The following is a 19,685-nucleotide window of genomic DNA, read 5'->3' as shown; positions in this document are numbered from 1 at the left end:
AAAGCACACAATGCTGCTCTTCTTGCCTCTACAGCTGTTGTTGACATTTGGGGTTGGGATGGAGTGGTCCATTTGCTTACAAGGAACTATATATCATAGAATTACAATGGGAAGACACTTGAGGGCATGTAACCTATCTCCTTCATATTACAGGTGAGGAAACAGGAAGCAGAGAAATAAGGTGATTTATTTAAACTCCACATGTAAGAGGCATAAACCATGATCTGAATGCAGGACCTCCTTAGAAGAAGTGACACCTGAGCCGGGTCCTAGAGCACTTGGGTTCTATCCAAGGAGTGCCCATGCCAGATGGTCAGGACTGTAGAAGTACAGGATGGAGGTGAGAGGAAAGAAGGGAAGATGAGGGAATGATGGTGCACTTTTCAGTCTGGCTGCCAAACAGAACACAGGAAAAGAATCTGTATGAGATGAGGCTGGTTGTGAAGTCACCTCTTCTTGTTTTACAGAGGAATACCATATCGGAAGTGAGAAGAGTTAGGTATAGAACCTACCTGTGCCACTTATTATCAGTGTGTGTGACCATTCAGCAAATCATTTAGCCTTTCTAGGTCTCAGTTTCCCCTTCTGAAAATGATACTGTTGGGCAAACAGGCCTCTTAGGATTTCTTCCTGCTCACTATTTATGATCCTGATTTTTGTCCTTGCTGGTCTTGGATGCCTGGAGGAGAAAGTGAGGCTGATGACTCTATGTACCTCTGCCTCCCTTCAATCCAATTCACTCACAAGTCAAGACGTCAACCCATGATGCCACTGGTCTTCTTCCAAATGAAGAATGAACAACTATTTATGATACTGCAATCTGTAAAAATGAAGGGGTCAGCCTAACGAACTTCTACAACTTCTTCCAGTTAGTTGATTGATCAATTGATGTAAAACCTTTTTCAGATCTGACAGAAATGTCTAAATCTCAGATGCCCGGAACCCGAGTCCCAGAACCCAAAAATACCTTGCTAGAGACCACTCAGATGAACAGCCAAGTTGGCGTTCAAACCCGTGCCTTCTGAATCCCCAGCTCCAATGCGCTCCACTCCTGCCATGCTGCAGCTTGTTAAACAGCAGGTAAGCTTAACTTCCCCCCGTGGATGCATGTGTTGTGTTTTCAAGAAGAAGAAAAAAGAGAGAGCAAGGGAGCACGAGCGAAAGCCTGCATAAAATACATCCACACACCAACACTGATAGATGCAGACGTTCGAAAATTTCCAGCAGACCTGCCCTATAAATTGTCATTTAAATTTGCAATTTAAAAACACTGCCAGCTTTCTCGAGTCCGCTGACTGTATACAGGAGACACATAATGGAATCCTAATAAGCCAGGTTGAAATGGCATCTCCAGCCTCTCAGACAGAGAGAGCGGCAGGAGAATTCTAAAAGGGGAAGAGAAATCTACCAGGATGGAGGGAGAGGACCAGAACTAGAGTTTCACTCATCACTCGATGAGAGATACCAGCAAAATAGCTTCTCAATGGTTTCCAAGTTGACTTCTTCAGAAGAGCAGGGAGGGCTGCAGGCTCACCCACCCTCCACCCCAAAGTCACCAAGAGGGCACCTAGCAGTGCTCAGTGTTTACTTTTCAGCACATTAAAACAGATGAACCAAGAAATCACAGCACAGGGGACCAGATTTCAAGTTGATCAGCTGAGGTTAAAAGACTCCAGCTGCAGAAAAAGCACTCAGGGGTCTGAGGCAGCCATTAGCAGAGAGAAACGTGCTTCTTTCTTTGGGCGATAGGCTTGAAGTGTTCTCCAAGAGCCAGCCTTAATTATAACTCACATTGTGATAGCATCTTAAGGGTGACAGAGTGCTTTCATTAAACTTCTCAGTACATGAGGTGTATTTCCCAGCAGAGAAGCGCAGTAGAACAGACAGAACCTTGGGGTTTCTGTTGGGAAGACTTGGGTTCCAGTTCTGCCTCTGAAACTCTTTAGCTCTGGGTGAGTCATTTAATCTCTTTCAGCCTCAGTTTCCTCATCTATATTATAGGGATAATCGCTCCAGGAGGATCAATTAAAATATTTTAGTTCATTACCTGGCACAGTTTTAAGGCTTAACAAATTTTTCTTGGGAGCAGATGAATAGAGCACCAGGCTTGGAGTCAAGAGGATATGGGTTCAAATGTGGTCTCAGACACTTCCCCAGCTGTATGACCCTGGGCAAGTCACTTAACTCCACTTCTTAGTCCTTGTCTCCCTGTCTTAGAGTTGTTACTAGGACAGAAATTAAAAGGGTTTTCTAAAAAAGATGAACATTTCTTGATTGATTGTCTGGAAACTCTTTGTAAACCTTATAGAAATGGCAGTTATTAGGATTAAGAAGCAGTGACCACATGTCGAGAGGAGAATATACCACAGGTACAAAGCGATTCCTTATTTGTTTGCAAGCTCCTCGAAGGCAGGCGCATCCCCAGGGCCATATACATGGTGGATACTTACTATGGGCTTGAGCATTTGAATGGCATCATCAGGAAGAAAGGCTTAGCAATGTGATCATCTCTGTTCTACCTGTCAGAGGATGGAGGCTTAGAGAGAAGAAGTCACTAGTGCAGTGTGGCAAACCTAGGAAGTGTCAGAGGCAGACACAGACTCAAGATCCAGCTCTGTCCCCACCTTGGTGTGGTGCTCTTTGAGATGAGCTAATAGAGTGCCAGCACACTCCCAAAATCATAGAAGCAGAGATCTAGGCAGGAAGGACCCCCAGAGGCCTCCTGCTCTTAAATGCCAATGAAATCTGGGATTTTATAGACCTGGACATTCTCTACACTAAGCCAGAATGCCACCTGTCTACACCTGCCCCTTCTGGACAACTGTTGACCACATCCTCTGTGAAGTCTACCATGGCAAGTCCATGTAATATGGTGGAGGTCTTTCCTCCTTTCTCCCAGTATGGCAAGGATACCTATGAAGAAGTTGGGCTGTCCACCTGTCATCCTCCATATCCACCATATGACTAGGCTCCTGCTAGTGCTGGGCAATGTGTGGCCCATTCTGCACGGATGCTCCTGGACCATCCTCTTTCTAGCACCTATTTTTTTTTCAGCGTGAAGTGACTTTTTTCATTGGGAATGCACAGCCACAAACGGACACATGGAAGGAAACCCAGATTCACCACCTTAGAAATCCCACCCTATATAGCCGTGGCTGGGATTGGGCCAAGAGAGACCAGTGGGAGCTTCCCCCAGTGTGGGCTTTCCAAAGAAGGGCCTCAGGGCTCAGCACAGTCGCCCTTCCTTGGCATCACCAATGGCACCCCAGATGTCAAAGACAAATTCATCGGAAAAGCGAAGTCCCCAAGAGCTTCATCCAGGGCTCTGGCAAACTCGTCTGGATTCAACTTGTCTTTTCCAGCTTCAAATATTGTTGTAGTAAGCTTGAGGTCTCAGATCCCCAAGTACAGCTCCAGGAAGTAATGCACCTTCTGGATGGTCTTCTGGTCAACCTCTGGGGGGAGCTCTTCCACGGTGGCCTGGCCTTTGGGTCGCAGCTACAGGGTTCCCTGGCCATGGGCAGCTCTTCTGTCCAGGCTCTTCCCAGCCCCCAATGGTGGCTGGAAGTCCAAGGCCTTCTGGGGCTCTACCAGCCTGAGCGATAACCTCTTACCACTGTTCTTCCAAGCTCTTCATTGATATACGCCCTACTCCCACCTACCATTTCCCACAAGATGCTCATTGTCATTTCACAGGCTCACAGGAGCTGGAAGGGCTTTTACCATTACCTTATTTTATAGATGAGGAAAAGTGAGGCATGGAAAGGTTGGAGTATGTGCAAGATGTCAGATGAGGAAACTATGAATGAGAGAAGGTAGGCGATTTGCTGAGGGTTATGCAGCTAACAATTTTCTAAGGGATTGTTGGAATTCCAATCTTCCTGGCTCCAAGCTCAGCAGCCCACTAGCCACCATTCTAGCTGGCTTCTTCATCTTTTCTTTAGTGGCTATGGTGTCTTGTGTCTCACAGTCATAGCAAGTCAAGCATCACTTATCGAGAATCTTCCAAGTGGTAGAGATGCAAAACAAAGTAGACCCCGATAAATTCTTAAGAGGGCCACAAGCCTAGTGTGGTATGGTGAACAAGAAGGCATGGAAGAGTGCTCTTGAGGAAGGGATGTGAGGCGACGGGAAGGCTTTCTGGATGAGGACATTTCAGTTGGAGTAGCCCAAAGGCAACACATCCAAACCCTCAGTCCCTAGCCAGAGGCTAGTGAGCACCATGTCATCAGCAAGGTTCTGTGGCTCTGGAGAAAGGGTCCTGAGCAGGAGACTAACCATGAGAAAAGGGCTGGCTCCAAGCTTTCTGAGAAAACTTGGAAAGGAACTGAGCTCATCCAGCCAGCCCAGTGCAGATGGAGACATGGGAACAAATTAGGCCACTGAGACACAGGATGGCAGCTGAATGAGGAGAAAAGGGCTCGCCGAGAGGAGCTCTGGGTTCATATCACAACTCTTGATTCTTGGTTGTATTACCATCAGCAAGTCACTTAATCTCTGAGAGTTGTGCTTTCCTCGTCTGCAAGTAGGGGATAATGGTATTGCTAAAGCCCACTTCACAGGATCATGGTGAAGATTAAACCCAATGGCTGAGAAATAGCATGTTAGAGTGGAGAAAGCACTGGACACTGGATCTGACAATATGAATTCAAATCCCAATGCTGAGACATTCCTGAAGGCAATCAGTCAATCTATAATCATTTATTAAGTATCTATTATATACCAGGTGCTACACTAGTCACTGGGGAAAAGGAGGCAACTCACTTCTCTAGAACTCAATTTCCTTCTCTGTGAAATGAGTGGGGTGGATGAGATGACCTCTGAGCCCCCTTTTAGCTCTGAATCTCTGATCTTAATATTGTAAAACAGAGAATGCATGAGATATGCATCAAATACTAGGAGAAAGGTATTAGGCAGAAAAGAAGGTAGACTTCATTCTGTTTGGCCTCAGTGGGCAGAATTAGGAGAAATAGACTGAAGAAAGTAAGAGGAAAATTTGGGCTTAATACAAGAGAAAAAAAATCTAAACTGTCCAGACCAAAATGCTGCCAGGCCTCCCATGGCACCATTGGAGGTAATGAGGCCTCCCTCCATGGCTGAAGATCACTGAGCACAGCATGGATGTCAGGGAAGGTAAAAAACATTGTTGATCATATTGTGGGTAGACTGGGAGACTTCTGAGGTCTGTTCCAACTTCAAAAATTTTTATTTTTGCCTAAGGGAAATGGATATTTGTGCCCAATAAAGATGGCCTTGGTAGATTTAACCAGGAAGAAATTAGGGTAAAGTCAATCAGCAGGACTCTAAACTCTTCCTCTAACATTTTCAGCCTTGAGATGCTCTATCCACAGCATAGCCATGGAAACGACCTGGGTGATTAAGGTACATTTAATTCAGTTTCTCTCCCCATAACCTGTCGTCACAGCTTAATAGGCATAGCTACAACTCAGCCTTATCAAAGGCTGTTGGGTGCTGGCTGATGGAGCTATAACATGGACTCTCATTTTATTAGCAAGTTGTAAACTTTCTTGGCGTTATCCACAATCAAGCTGCTGCTCATAATTCCAGCCTGCTTCCCGCACACCCATCTATCCATCACCACTCCCACCCAGCTCCCAAGGCCGTTAGCACGCACCACCACATCACTATTAATAAGGAGATGCGGCGCTGATCATTTTCCCAATGATAGGGGTCCTGATCTTTTTTAGGATCCTATAATAAGAACATTTTTCATTGTTGGAGATAATTCCCTTTCCCGGGCACATTCGTCAAACGCAGTTTCCAACAGCCCCGTACATCATCCGGAATTACATGATAAGACGCGGGGCTGCTATTCATCATCGGGTGCAACTCTCTCCAATTGGAGAGCAAGTTTATGAACTGTGATCCAAGCTTTGCCACAGGTAACACGCACCATGTTCCCCTCCACCAACTGCAGGAAGCTGACAAACCCGAGTCATATCCCCAGAGATGAAGTTGGCCAACTGATGTCATTTACACTCCCTGAATCAATAACTGTCTGGAGGTGGGGGGGGGGGAGAAAAGGAGGGTGGGATAGATGGAGAGGTAGAAGGAGAGACAGAGAGAGAGACAGAGACAGAGAGACAGAAAGACAGAGAGAGACAGAGAGAGAGAAGGAGAAACAGAGAGGGAGAGAGAGAAAGAGACAGACAGAGAGAGAGAGAAAGGAGGAGAGGGGGAGAGACAGAGGAGAGAGAGAAGGAGAAACAGAGAGGGAGAGAGAGAAAGAGACAGACAGAGAGAGAGAGAAAGGAGGAGAGGGGGAGAGACAGAGGGGAAGGGAGAGAGAGAGAGAGAGAGAGAGAGAGAGAGAGAGAGAGAGAGAGAGAGAGAGAGAGAGAGAGAGAGAGAGAGGAGAGAGAGGAGAGAGAAAATGAGCCTATTTGGCTAGAATGTAGAGTTCAAAGAGAAAAAAAAGTATTCCAGAGAAGACTAGAAAGACAGAACAAGGTTAAAAACACTAAATGCCAAACCTAGGATAACTCTGTATCTGAGCCTAGAGGTAATAACAGGGTGCCACTGGAATTTGTGGAACGGAAGTCAGTAATAATGATCAGAAGCAAACTTTAAGAAAATTACTACGGCAGGTGGTGGTAGGATGGATGGGATTAAAGAGAGACTTGAGGAAGAAAGACTAATTAGGGTTATTACAATGATCCAAGTGAGAGGTGATGAGAGCCTGAACTAGTATGGTGGTTCCATGAAGGGAAAGGGGGAAACATATACAAGAGACATTGTGGAAATAGAAGTGACACTATTTGGAAACCAAGGGAATATGTTGGCTGAGAGTGTAGAATTGAGGATGTCAAAGAGGTCATAAATCTGGGTGAATTGTCTTCTGAACACATTGGATTTGAGGTTCCTCCAAGACATCCAAATGGTAATGTGTGGTAGGCAGTCATCACTTTGGGGTTGAAGTTCCCAGAGGAGACCAGGGCCAGATAAATCAAACCAAGTAATGTCGGTTTGGTAATTCATGATGATTGACTCTATGGGAGTTAATGAGATCTTCATGTGACATATCATAAAGCAGGGTTTGGCCCAACTACAGCCCAAGTGTCAATCTGGCCTGCCCCTCATTTTGGTATAACCTGTACTTCAAAATTCCAAACCAATGCTTAGCTTAGCTGCCAAACTCTGGGATAGGGAATCAGAAAAGTGAACAAGATAGAACCCTGAACAGCTACAAATAAGGGGGCACAAGACAAATTTGATGGATCAGGCAAAGAGGCTGAGGAGTGGTCAGATGTGTAGGAGGAGAGCTGGGAGATAGAAGAGTCATGCAAACAAAGAAATAAGAGAGTCTCTAGGACCAAAGGGCGGTCAACACTGGCAAACACTGAAGAGAGGGTAGAAAGATACAGCTTTAAGAAAAGACCATCAGATTCAACTTTTAGGAGGTCAATGGTAACAGAGAGAGCAGCTTTCTTTTCTCAGACTTGCGGAGTTATTATTGTTACCAATGAACAGAATAATAAAAATACAAGCAACACTTTAAAGTATTTTTGAATTGTCTCTTTTGAGCCTTACCACAACTATAAGAAGTTAAGCACCACAGATACTATATTCCAGATTCAGAATCTTAGGGAAGGTGACACACAACTTGTAATTGTCATGAGAGTCACAAATGGTCAGAGAATTTGAGTCTGAGGCCCTCCACAGCCACTTAATAGAAACCACCCACCCAAAGAGTCCCTACTTCATCATAAGTGACAAAAGGAAGTCTAAGCAGAAGTTAAACATGGATATTTTTGATGCTGAGGCCAGAAGGTTAATTAAATACTGTTCCCAAGATCACAGAATAAGTGCAAAACTGGGGTTAGAACTCAGAGAACCAGCATCCTTCCTAATAACACTGTCAAGGAATTTGAAATGGAAAACATACTCTGCCATTTGTCTAACCACACAATCCTTTGTCTCCTTCTGTGGTCCCTCTTCCATCTGTGTGTTGGGGTTTCTAAAGCTCTGTCATTCATTCTTTTCTCTTCCCTCTATTCACTATCTGCCTTGAGTCTATTAACTTCTCTGGCTTCCACAATAATTGTCTCCCAAAGTGATCAAAGAATATTCTAGTAGAATATCTCAGGTGTTCGTCATATAATATTGAGCACTGCAGTAATTTGCATTTGTACCTGTCCTTCTTCTAGGGTTTGAGTTCCTGGATGGCAAAGGCCATGGGTTAGCATCTGCACCAAGCACTGGGCTCTGGAAATATAATGGGAGCTCAAAAACTATTTGTCAAATGAGAGGAAGATACATGGCAATAACTTATTAAATTTTTTAAAGTTAAGAAAGCTCAAAAATCGTTAATGGTTTCCCCATTTTTGGACCAAATGTTAGACTGAAAAATAAGTCAAGTGGAACCTGGGTTCAAATTCTGACACTAACATCTCCTAGATATTTGAACTTACACAAGCCTGATTTGTTCTGTAAATCAGTTTCCCCATATAGAAAATGTAGAGAAAGACACTTTTAGCCCATAGCTCCTAGGGTGTCCTCCAGAAGTTTACAAACTTTAAACCCAGAAGAACATGAACTACCTTAATGAAAACAATTAATGCCGCAGGTTGAATTTGAAACTCTTCTATCCACTGTTCAAGGCCTGCCACAATCTGGCCCCAATATTCCTTTCCAGCTTTACCTCTTCTCATTCACAGATGCTCCCTTGAAGTCTGGTTGATGACATTCTCTGAAGCCCAGTTTGTGCACTTCTTCTGCAGACTCTTGTTCCTCCTACTGATAAGTCCTTCCCTTCTTTCTATGGCCAGGTCTTGGCTCACCTCTCACCCAGGCCTCAGGGTGCTCTACTCCAATTCCTTTAAGACTTAGACTTGACTAGTTCTATGATGGGTTTCATTTCCAAGCTCAGTTAGACTAAGGAGCCATTGGGCTCATTTCTAACTCTCAGTCCCATGATCTGGGATCTACAAAGGCTTTGGGAGATGCCTATGGAGGATTCATGAAAGATATCATCAAAAATTAAACACTGAAAGCAATAAAAAATAGCACAACAGTCTCACTCCTCTTCAGTTCTCCAAAAAATGTATTGATGTGTGTATAGGTTGCCTTCACCCCCTTCTCCTCCTCTCTAGAGAATGGGGACTCCTTGAGGGTAAGAAAGGTTTTTCCTTTTCATCCTTGAATCCCCAACACCTCCCAGAGAGCCTGGTACTCAGCAGGCACTTAATAAATGTTGGTGATATTGACATCAAATGAACAAAAGGAATCCCCATTTGGCAATGAGATCTCAGACACATCCATCAAAGTGTCAAAGCACGCCGTACAGAACGGTAGGTTACATTCCCAGATGTTCCCGGGCACACATCTGGAAAGGATAAGTAGCTCACTGAGCAACAGTGACGGAGGAGAAGGCAAAGACCTTCCAATAATTGCTAGTCTGAACATCAAGGAGTCCCCCGGCAGGGCTGAGATGGGCAACTTCCAGAAGAAAAAATCACGTGTGTCATTTCCCTCCCCACATTTATGTCACCATTTAAAGTGGAAACGAAGATTCTAACGGAAAATGACCCTGCTGAGTGAGGTATTCCCTAATAAATTAAAGATCATAGACTCACAGAAAGGGACGAGGTCTCTATTAGGCCTGCATAATAAAATCTGATGGTCAATTTGACGGTAGATAACTGCCTTGTCTCCCCAAGAAGAGCCTCCCCTATCAACCAAAGGGAAATTTATGTATTCGCGTAATTAAAATCCTTGATTTTAAAGTTTTCCTGCTTGCAAATCACAGTCAGGGACAGAAGAGGCCCATTAGCTGGGTGAGTTCTCTCCCCCAGCTGCGACAGAACTCGGGTATAAATCTGCCCCCAACAGCCTGAGCCTGCCTGTTTTCCCTAACAAATGGGACTCCTGAAGAAAATAACCCAGATCTCTTTGCTGGGAGATTTACAGTTGAGCCTGTGAACCAAACTCCCCTCTGCCTAAAATGAAGCAAACCTGTCCCAATGACTTCAGAATCTTGGTAGAGGGGCAGTGAGGTGGCTCAGTGGATAGAGAGAGCCAGATCTAGAGATGGGAGGTCCCGGATTCAAATCTGAGTTCAGATACGTCCTAGCTTGTGACTGTGAGCAAGTCATGTAGGGTATTAGAGTAAATGCTTTGTTATTATCTTATGTATCTTATTCAATGGATAACTCCAATTGCCTAGAACTTAATTCTCTTTTGCCTCAGAACCAATACTTGGTTATTAAAATATAATAGACAATTTGACAAAACCCAATACTTGGTTATAAAAAACAAACAAACAAACAAACAAAGAAGAGGTAAAGCTTGTCCAAACTCCATCTAATGGATGGATGGATCTCCCCAGCTATATTCCCTAAACTGTAGCTCCCATGGATTCTACTCAGATTCTTCCAAGAGTGTAGATGCTCCCCTCTAAAAAGAATGACTTCCATTTGAGGACTGCCCTGATTCTTATCTCGATTTATCTTTTCTGTATCTTGGAAGTATGATATTTCTTCATGTTTTCTCTTTCTATTAGAATGGACATTCCTTGAGGACAAGTACATAACAGGGGCTTATTGGTTACCTGCACATTTTCCTTTCCACAGAATATAAGCACCCAGAGGGCAGGGACAATTTCTATTTTGGAATGCCCATATGCACATCATGAAACACCTTTTATTGCCAGCCTCTGTCACATCCATCATTTTGGTCCTTTCTGACACTTCGTGATTCCATTTAGGGCTTTCTTGGCAAAGATGCCCAATTGGTTTGCCATTTTCCATCTCCAGCTCATTTTAAAGATGAAGAGACTGAGGCAAATAGGATCATGTAAGTGACTTCTTTGGGGTCACTCAGCTAGTAAGTATCTGAAGTCAAATTTGAACTCAGGTTTTCCCAACCCCAGGCCCACTGTATTACATAGAGTCATGACACTTTTAAAATTAAATAATTAAAATCTTTTTCATTTGACCCTTTATTCATTTATAAGTGCCTGACAAATTCAATTAAAGTGAATTCTTTAGAAGCTTTTTCTCATAGTATTCATTCCAGATGGGCCTTCTTTTAAACTTTTCTACCCAGGAGTTCTAGTGCTCCTCACTGATGCCAAGGAGAATGGCTCATCATTTTTTGGAGATGACAGCCCTGTCAGTGTTCACAGATAGAACTCAAAGATCAAAGATGTTCGCTGAACTGGACTAAATCTCCCCTAAGTCTCCTTTTCTCCGGGTTAAATATTTCTCCTATGTGGTCCCAGAATTTTAAAACTGGAAAGGATTCAAAGGGATTATCCAGGCTAACTCTGGCATCTTATTGATGCGGAAGCTAAAGGCAAAAGACAGAGGCTGGTTTTCCTGACGTTATCAGGCTGGATGATAAAATCTAGGACTGAAATTTGGATCCTCAAGCACGGTTACAACTTAGAACCTTGTCAAAGATATAGGTTTCTAGGTCAGTCAGTCATGGATCCACACATCCTATTTAGAATTCATTGTCCTTGGCCCTGGGAATACAAAGTCTTTAAAAAATTAAGCAGTTCCTACCCTCAAGGAGCCTCTATTCTATTAATATGCACACATGTCAATAAACACAATAATCTTTTACAATTATTTTATTGTTCAGTCATTCTTCAGTTGTGTCTGCCTCTGTGGCCCCTTCTGGGATTGTCCTGGCAAAGATAATGGAGCGATTTCCTATTTCCTTCTCTAGCTTATTTTAGAGATGAGAAAAGCAGGTTAAGTGACTTGCCCAGGGACACACAGTAAGACGTATCTGAAGCCAGATTTGAACTCAGGAAGATGAGTCTTCTCCTATCCACTGTGCTGTCTAGCTGCCCCATTATATTTGTAGTCAGTTTAAGGTTTATCTTCACCTGTGATGTAGGTGTTATTATTATCCCCATTTTACAGACGAGGCAATTAAGACCGAGAGAAGTCACATCATGACTTGTCCAAGGTCACACAGCAAGTACCTGAGGCTGAATTTGAATTCAGGGCTTCTTGAATCCAAGTCCAATATACACCCACTCTATCACTTTGCTGCTGCTCTAACTACAGAGTAATGGGAGGAGTAAGGGGTGACAAGAGCATTTGGAGGTCAGGAGAGGATCCTTATGAACAGGAGATGCACATGAGGTGAGTTCTGAAGAAATCCTGGGGGTGCAAGAGGTAGAGATGAAGGAGGAATTCCTGCCAGCCATAGGAGACAAGGCACAGAGTTAGGAGCGATGCTGTAGACTACTGAAAGAAGGTTGATGGCTGGTTCTTTGGGGAAGCTCATTTTCCCTTTCCATTCAGAATCACAGAATTCTGGGGCCAAAAGCTGTCAGAATATACGATGTTAGAATAACATTTTGGAGAGCAATCTGGAATTACGCTCCGAGTTCTAAATCTGTGTATATCTTTTGACCCAGCAATACTGCTCCTAGGGTTATTTCCTAAAGTGATCAGGAGAAAAGGAAAAGAACCTGCATGTTCTCAAATATTTAGAGCTGTTCCCTTTGTGGTGGCAAAGACCTGGACGCTGTGGCAGATGATTGGGATGGAATACGACCGTGCCACAAGAAATGATGAGCGAGTTAATTTGGGGAGAAAAAAACATGGAAAGACCCTGATAAAATTATGAAGAGTGAAACAAGTAGAACGATGAGAGCGTCATATAAAGCAAGAGAAATACCATTTGAAGAATGGCTTGTGTATGTCCATCTCCACAGAAAGAACCGATCAACAGAAATAAGATGTGGTTTTATGTACACATAAATATTTTTGTCAAATGATGCCGCCAAGAGGAGGGGAAGGAGGGAGTTAACTGAGTGGTTTAATGTAACATATAAATCAATTTTTAAAAAGAATAACTATAATTACTACTAATAAACACTTTGCAAAGCACTTTAAACATTATCTCATTTTACCTTGATAATTCAAAGTAGAAGTTGCTATTATTCTCCTCATTTTCTAACTGAAGCAGGTAAAGGTTAAGTGACTTGCCCAGGGTCACACAAAACTAGTAAATTTCCAACTCTAAATTCAGATTTAGGATTTCCACACTCCAGGTTTGGAGTTCTATCCACTTTAAGTGCCTCTAAGTTACTACTGTTATTATTATTAAGATTGTTTATCATCACCAAAATCATAGAATAAAAATGATGATAATAATTACAGCAAAATTATACAATACCTGGAAGTTTGCAAAGTGCTTTATATATGTTATTTCATTTGATTCTCACAACAACTCTGTAAAGTAGGTATCACTAATATCCCTATTCTTCAGCTAAGGAAACTGAGGTTGAGAAGGCTTAAGTAACACGCTCAAAGTAAAAGCTCTAGTCTCTTGACACAAAGTTCAGACTTGGATCCATTGCACCATCTTGGTGCCTCCCAACTGGAAGGGACCTCAGAAAACAGTCAATTATTTCATAAAAGAAAACTTATTAAGTGCCTGTTAGCTCTACACTACACATTAACTTTGGAGATAGAAAATTATCCCTGTTTACAAAGAACTTTCATTCTAGTAGAGATATGGCACTGAAGCTGAGGATTCTGGGGCTGTATATGAAGACCTAAGAGTCGTTGCCATAGAGAAGGTCATTAACTGATCAAAGGAGGCAGGGAGGGAGAGACAAAGACCAACAGAGATAAAAAGAGATAGAGAAAGAGAGAGAAAATGGGGGGGAGAAACAAAGACAGGGAGAGACAGATTGACAGAGAGACTTGAGAGAGCAGGGGGGGGGAGATAGAGAGACAAAGAGAGACAGAGAAAAGGGAGACAGAGACAGAGAGACAGATAGAGAAGAAAGAAGAGGGAGACAGAGATAAACAGTGACAGAGATGGAGACTTAAGAATGAAAAGAAAATAATTTAATGAAGCAGTTTAGAACATAGAATTTAAATATTTGGAAGAGATCTTGGAATTGAGAATGTTAGAAAGCAATACTGAAGTTACAGAACCCAGAATTTTGCATCTGAAAACACAGAAATATGTGAAATATATGAAAGGTCCAACACGGGGTGCCATCATTGATCTGTGCCCTTCCCCCAAGGCCAGGAACAGAGTAGGTGATTGGTGTTTCCATTCACAGACTGCAATGTTAGTCCTTCTGTTGTGTCCCCAATAGCACCTCCTCCCCTGGGACTCCCTTCCCAAGCATCCGATACCTTGATGGGCCATCAATGAAAACACTTAGCAGGATCCACTACACAGAGCATGGGACTTTTCTTGACCAAGGGAGTATCATGTGACCTTTGCCAAACAAGCAAGGCAATCACGTCTTTACCCAAGAAATGAAGCCATAAGACAGAAAAAGTGGATGCGATTCACACGAGTGGGTTTCTCAACTTTCCAAGTGGGTGGAGGCTTCTCAAAGGCAAGGGGAAGAGTGAGGGGCAGAGATCAAAGTCAGTAAAAGATAACAAAGCAATCAAGATCCTATCAGGCAGCAGAGTCCAAAGAAAACACTGCCCTGTACCCAAATGGTCCTGCTTCAGAGCTCTAGTACACAAAGAAATAAAATATTATCCAAACTGAACTATCAGGGAGCTCTAAGCTTAGAAACTATCCCTAGACACTAAAGTCATTTAATCTTAGTTTAGCTCACTTTCCTCAACTGAGAAATGGGAGAGTAACAAGCATCTACTTTGCAGGATTGTTGTAAGGATCAAATTAGATCACATTTATAAAGGGCTTAACCTGGTACCCAGCACATAGTATGTTCTGTATAAATACTTATTCCTTCCCCTTCCCTTCTCTACTCTCCTACTACCTGTGTGATCTTGGGAAACACATTTACTGTCTCTGGGTCTCAGTTTCCCTCTGAAAAATGAAGTTGTTGACCTCTGAAGTTCCCTTTTCATCTGGATCAATGACCCTAGGAACTCTACCCTGACTAAGGGATGCTGTCACTGGCCTTGGGAAAGGTCACTTCATTCATTCTAAGTGGTCTTGGTTCTCAGCAAACTGACCTTCCTCTAAGAAATGACTCTAGAATCAGCTAGTTGGCTTAGTGGATGGAGAGGCAGTCCTAGAGACGGGGGGTCTTGGGTTCAAATTGGACCTCAGATACTTCCTAGCTGTGTGACCCTGAGCAAGTCACTTAACTGCCATTGTCTAGTCCTTACGTCTAAAGTGTTAATTCTAAAATAGAACATAGAGTTTTTAAATATTTTAAGGTCAGGTTTCAGAGAGGGAATTCCACAACCTTGTCCTCGATCTTGGAGAATCAGAAAGTCATACTTTGCAAGGAAGAGATTTTACCGAGCAAAAACAAGAGTGTATTTCGTTTTGATCACTCAGCATTGACCCCCTACAGTCCCATGACAGGGGAAAGCAAACATTCATTTATTTTCAAAATTCCTCCACTGGGTCCCACTGTTTGATAATTAGAAAGCATGAGCCACCACATTTATAGTGCTAGAATGTTATGAAAAATTCACCTATGAAATCTCATTGGATCCCCACTTATTTGGTATTTACTATGAAAACATTGTTTTCCCTGAGTAGCATGTAAGCCCTCTTGAAGGCAGGGACGATTTTCTTTTGTGAATCTCCAGGTACCTGGCTCCGTGTCTGGCATAGACTAGATACTTAGAATATACAAATTCAATTGAAATGCATTGATCAGTCTTCATGAGGTTCAGGTTAGAGAAAAAATATTTTTTTCCAATTTTATAGAAAGGGAAACTGAGACTCAGCAGGTCAAGTGACTTATCCAAGGTTCCACTGCTACAGTCCACCCTTCCAGGGCTCAGGCCACCAAGCCCTTTTCAACCACTTCCTGCTGCCACTCAGTCATCATTGGCACTGATTTACTCATGACAGGTAACGAACCTGAAATGTGCATGCTTGTTTCCAATCATCCATCAAATCCCACTTCTGGAATCAGCCATATCTGGGGGAGATGCACATGTTGTGACACAATCCAATAAAAAATAAATGAAGGAAATGGCTTTATTTCTGACTTCATCCATCTCTTATTTGAATGGCGAATATACTAGTTAAAGTTTATACAGAGCCTGTCAGAAAACTCATTCTCCTGTGAAATATGCTTATGGTTAGCTTTCATGGGAAGCATTCCTGCTCATTTTCAACAGGTTTAGGGAGTCAGAGAAGAGGGAGAAGAGAGAGGGAGAGAGGGAGAGAGAGAGAGAGAGAGAGAGAGAGAGAGAGAGAGAGAGAGAGAGAGAGAGAGAGAGAGAGAGAGAGAGCGACAGACAGACAGACAGACAGAGATAGAGCGACAGACAGACAGAGAGACAGAGATAGAGAGACAGACAGAGAACAGAGAGAGACAAAGAGACAGAGATAGAGAGACAGAGACCAAGAGACATAATTAGAGACAGGGAGACAAAGAGAGAGGAGAGAGAAGGAAGAAAAAAAAAGGAAAACAGAGGGGGTGGGATTATGAAAAGGGAATGGATTTTCAAGTACTGTTTCATGGAATCCCAGAGTCTCAACCATGAAAAAGACTCCCAGTGGAAATCTAGTCCAACTGAAAATTGATCAAAATGATGCTCTCCTCTCCACATCCCCAAGTTGTCCAGCCTTTGCCTGAAACCTTCTAAGGAAGGGAGGTGCCTCCTCTCATCTCGTCAGGGGAGCTCATTTCACTTTGAGAGAGTTCTAAACACTAGAAATGATATCCGCACGTGGACCCTCTATTTTTCTCCATCCACCTTCCAACCCTTGAGGTCAATTCTGCCCTCTGAGGTCAAGTAGAGCGAGGCTAAGACTGATTCTTAGAAATCTTGTCCAACATCCTCTTTGGTGGATAGAGGCTCTCTAGTGTCATTTTGAAGACATCATTTTTAGTCAAGAAAACCTACGTCGTCAGGTTATCTCAAAGTTTCGAAAAACTTGAACCCACAAAAAGGTCTAGAGGATCAGTTTGCATTTGGGTCATTTGGGCTCATATTGCAATAGGCCAACTGCAAACTCACAGCCAGAGAGGCACCCAATAACAGAACTAGACCAACATGTCTTGACAATTCATTTGAAAAGGTTTAATATCAGTGAAGTCCAATGGATTCAATAGAATCGATTCCTCAACCCTTCCCCACCACCAGCAGATTCGTGTTTGTTTTTATACCTCTCTCTCCTTTTTTTTCTCCTTCTCTCAGATCTGTCTCTCTTTGTCTGACTCTCCAGCTTTCTCTGTCTCTCTCTCTCCCTGCCCAATTCAGTGAGCATCGACAAAGTGCTTCTATATGTCGGACACTGTGGCTACAAAGCAGCGGGGGTACAAAGAAAAGCCCAAGAACAGTTCCTGCCCTCAAGGAGCTCCCAGTCTGAGTTAAGGACAAGCAAACGAGAAAAACAGGAGAAACTGGGCATAATGATCACAGGGATGTGCTAGCATGAAGGGGAAATAGAGAAAGGCTTCTTGTGAGGCAGAGACTGAGTAGCTGAGCCCAGAAGGAAGCCAGGGAAGCCAAGTGGCAGAGAAAAGGAGGGAAAATCATTCCTGGGAAAAGGTTTGGAATCTAGAAATGGAGTGTCTGGTGGGGCAGATCAGCAAGGAAGTCAATGCAAGGTTTAAAATAAGAAAGGCATATAATTAATAGAATGAAATATAAATAACAACATAAATAAATTAAATATAAATAAAATAAATGATAAATAAAATAAGGAATCAGGGGAATACATTTTAAAAAGTCAGGAAAGATGGGAAGGTATGAGGTGATGAAGCAATTTGAAAGTCAGGGGACATGGCTGCTCGGTAGTGTGATGGATAGAATGCCAGGCGTTGAGTTGGGAAGACTTAGGTTCACATCAAATGACCTCAGATACTTCCTAGCTATGTGATTCTGGGCAAGATACCTGAGCCCAATTGCCGAACATTTAATGCCCTTCTGTCTGAAGGAAGAAGCTATTCAATAACAAAATGAAGTCAGGACACTTTCTATTTGAACTGGAATTTAACAGGAAACCACTGGAGTTCCTTAAGAGGAAAGAAAGAAACAAGAATTTGTCAGGTACCTCCTACGTGCCAGGCATTGTGCTAAGACCCTACAGATATCATCTAATTTGGACCTCACAACAACCCTGGAAGAAAGGTGCTATTTTCTGTATTTTATCATTAAGACAAATGACTTAGTCAAATGACTTCTCCAGGACAATACAGCTAGTAAATATCTGAAGCTATATTTGAGGTCAGGTCCTCCTGATTCTGTACCCACTCTTCTATCTATCGTGTCTCCTGGGGAAACTCAGTCAGAATTAAGCTTTTTTTCTCCAAAAGAAAGGATTGAACTTTGAATCAGGAAGATACCAGTTCAAATCCTGCCTCAGTCACTAGCTGTGATGTTCCTGGATAGTCACTTAACTCCTCTGTTCCTCAGTTTCCTCATCTGTATGATATAAAAGTTGGGCTTGATGACCTCTCATGTCCCATCCATGAATCTGATTCTGTGGTCCTGCATAGTAACCCTCCAGAACACAGAGTGTCCTCCTACCCCATCAGGGTTTCAAAATAATATTTTACTGATTCTGTGTGTGACCCTTCATTTTTGCCAGTTAGAGGTTTTCTAGGGTTGGGCTTTGATTCAGGCTTTGATCATTGTGTTGAGAAAATCAAGTGAAGGTCCTCAAAGTCCCAGTTCACAGGCTCTTCATTTAAAGATGGCAGAAGGACTTAAAAGCCCACCTTCCTGTAAATTCCTTCCCTGCAGTATGCAGGACTGAGGCATGATTGAGGTAAGTGCGGTCATCTCTTCTTCCCTTAAGAGGATTAAGCATGGGCTCCCCTTAAAAGCAGAGGAGGTACAAAATTCATGATGCATCTGCAATTTTGTCAGCAAAGAGAACTCTCAGTGTGGGAACTACGGCCCCATCCCTTCCCCAGGCAGACTGCCATCTCTCTGTCTATGACTTCTTTAAGGAGATGCATTCTGAAGAACACAAATGTTCAGTGACTTGGCTAGGGTCACATAGCTATTGTGTGTCACGGGTAGGATCTGAACAAAGATACTCCTGACTCTCTGCCCATAACTCTCTTCACCAAACCAGCCTGCAATCATGAGGCTTTAAATTGCTTCAAACTAGGTTGGCCGGGATGGGAGGGGTCCGAATAATTTTTAAAATGCATCTCTAGTGATATAAATCTTCACATAATCCATAATGGAAGTCCAAAGGCACCTCAAATTTTCAGAAGCCACACTTAGTCTGCAGAGCATTCTTGTCACTAGAGGGAATTACTAATCATTAGATATGCCTGAATAATATAGAATATAGCCCATAAACACATATATGTGTGCATGTATATATATATGTATATACATGTGAAGCAATATGGCATAATGGTTAGAGAGGTGACCTAGGAGGCAGAAGACTAGGTTTAAGCTCTGCCTCTATCACCTACTGGCTGTGTGACCTTGGATAATTTATTTAACATCCCAGAATTTTAGGCAACTCTCTAAGACAATATATTTCAGAAGAGTTAATGATTTTCATTGATGGAAGGAGTCCTCACACTGGGAGTTCCCTTTGTTGATGACATCAGGAATTATTCCTCCCCAATTTATATGTATGTATATATGTATATAGATATGTATATGTGTGTGTGTGTGTGTGTGTGTGTGTGTGTGTGTGTGTGTAAAATGATGGTAATGATGTTGCCCAAATTTCAAAAACAACCCTGTGAAGTAAGTGGTATAATAAGATTATATTCTCAGGAAACTGAGGTTCTGAGGAATAAATGACTGGTCAAA

At 42.7% G+C, this 19,685-nt stretch overlaps 1 protein-coding gene across 1 annotated transcript in view; it reads right to left on the bottom strand.

Annotated features, from left to right (window-relative positions):
* DAB1 (DAB adaptor protein 1) overlaps nt 1–19,685 on the bottom strand; it is a 333,073-nt gene that overhangs the window by 293,069 nt on the left and 20,319 nt on the right. The window lies entirely within an intron of this gene.

The sequence above is a fragment of the Monodelphis domestica genome, chromosome 2, assembly GCF_027887165.1.
Source record: "Monodelphis domestica isolate mMonDom1 chromosome 2, mMonDom1.pri, whole genome shotgun sequence".
NCBI lineage: Eukaryota > Metazoa > Chordata > Mammalia > Didelphimorphia > Didelphidae > Monodelphis > Monodelphis domestica.
Note: the sequence above shows the minus strand (reverse complement) of the source record. Positions and strands in the feature narration are given on the sequence as shown.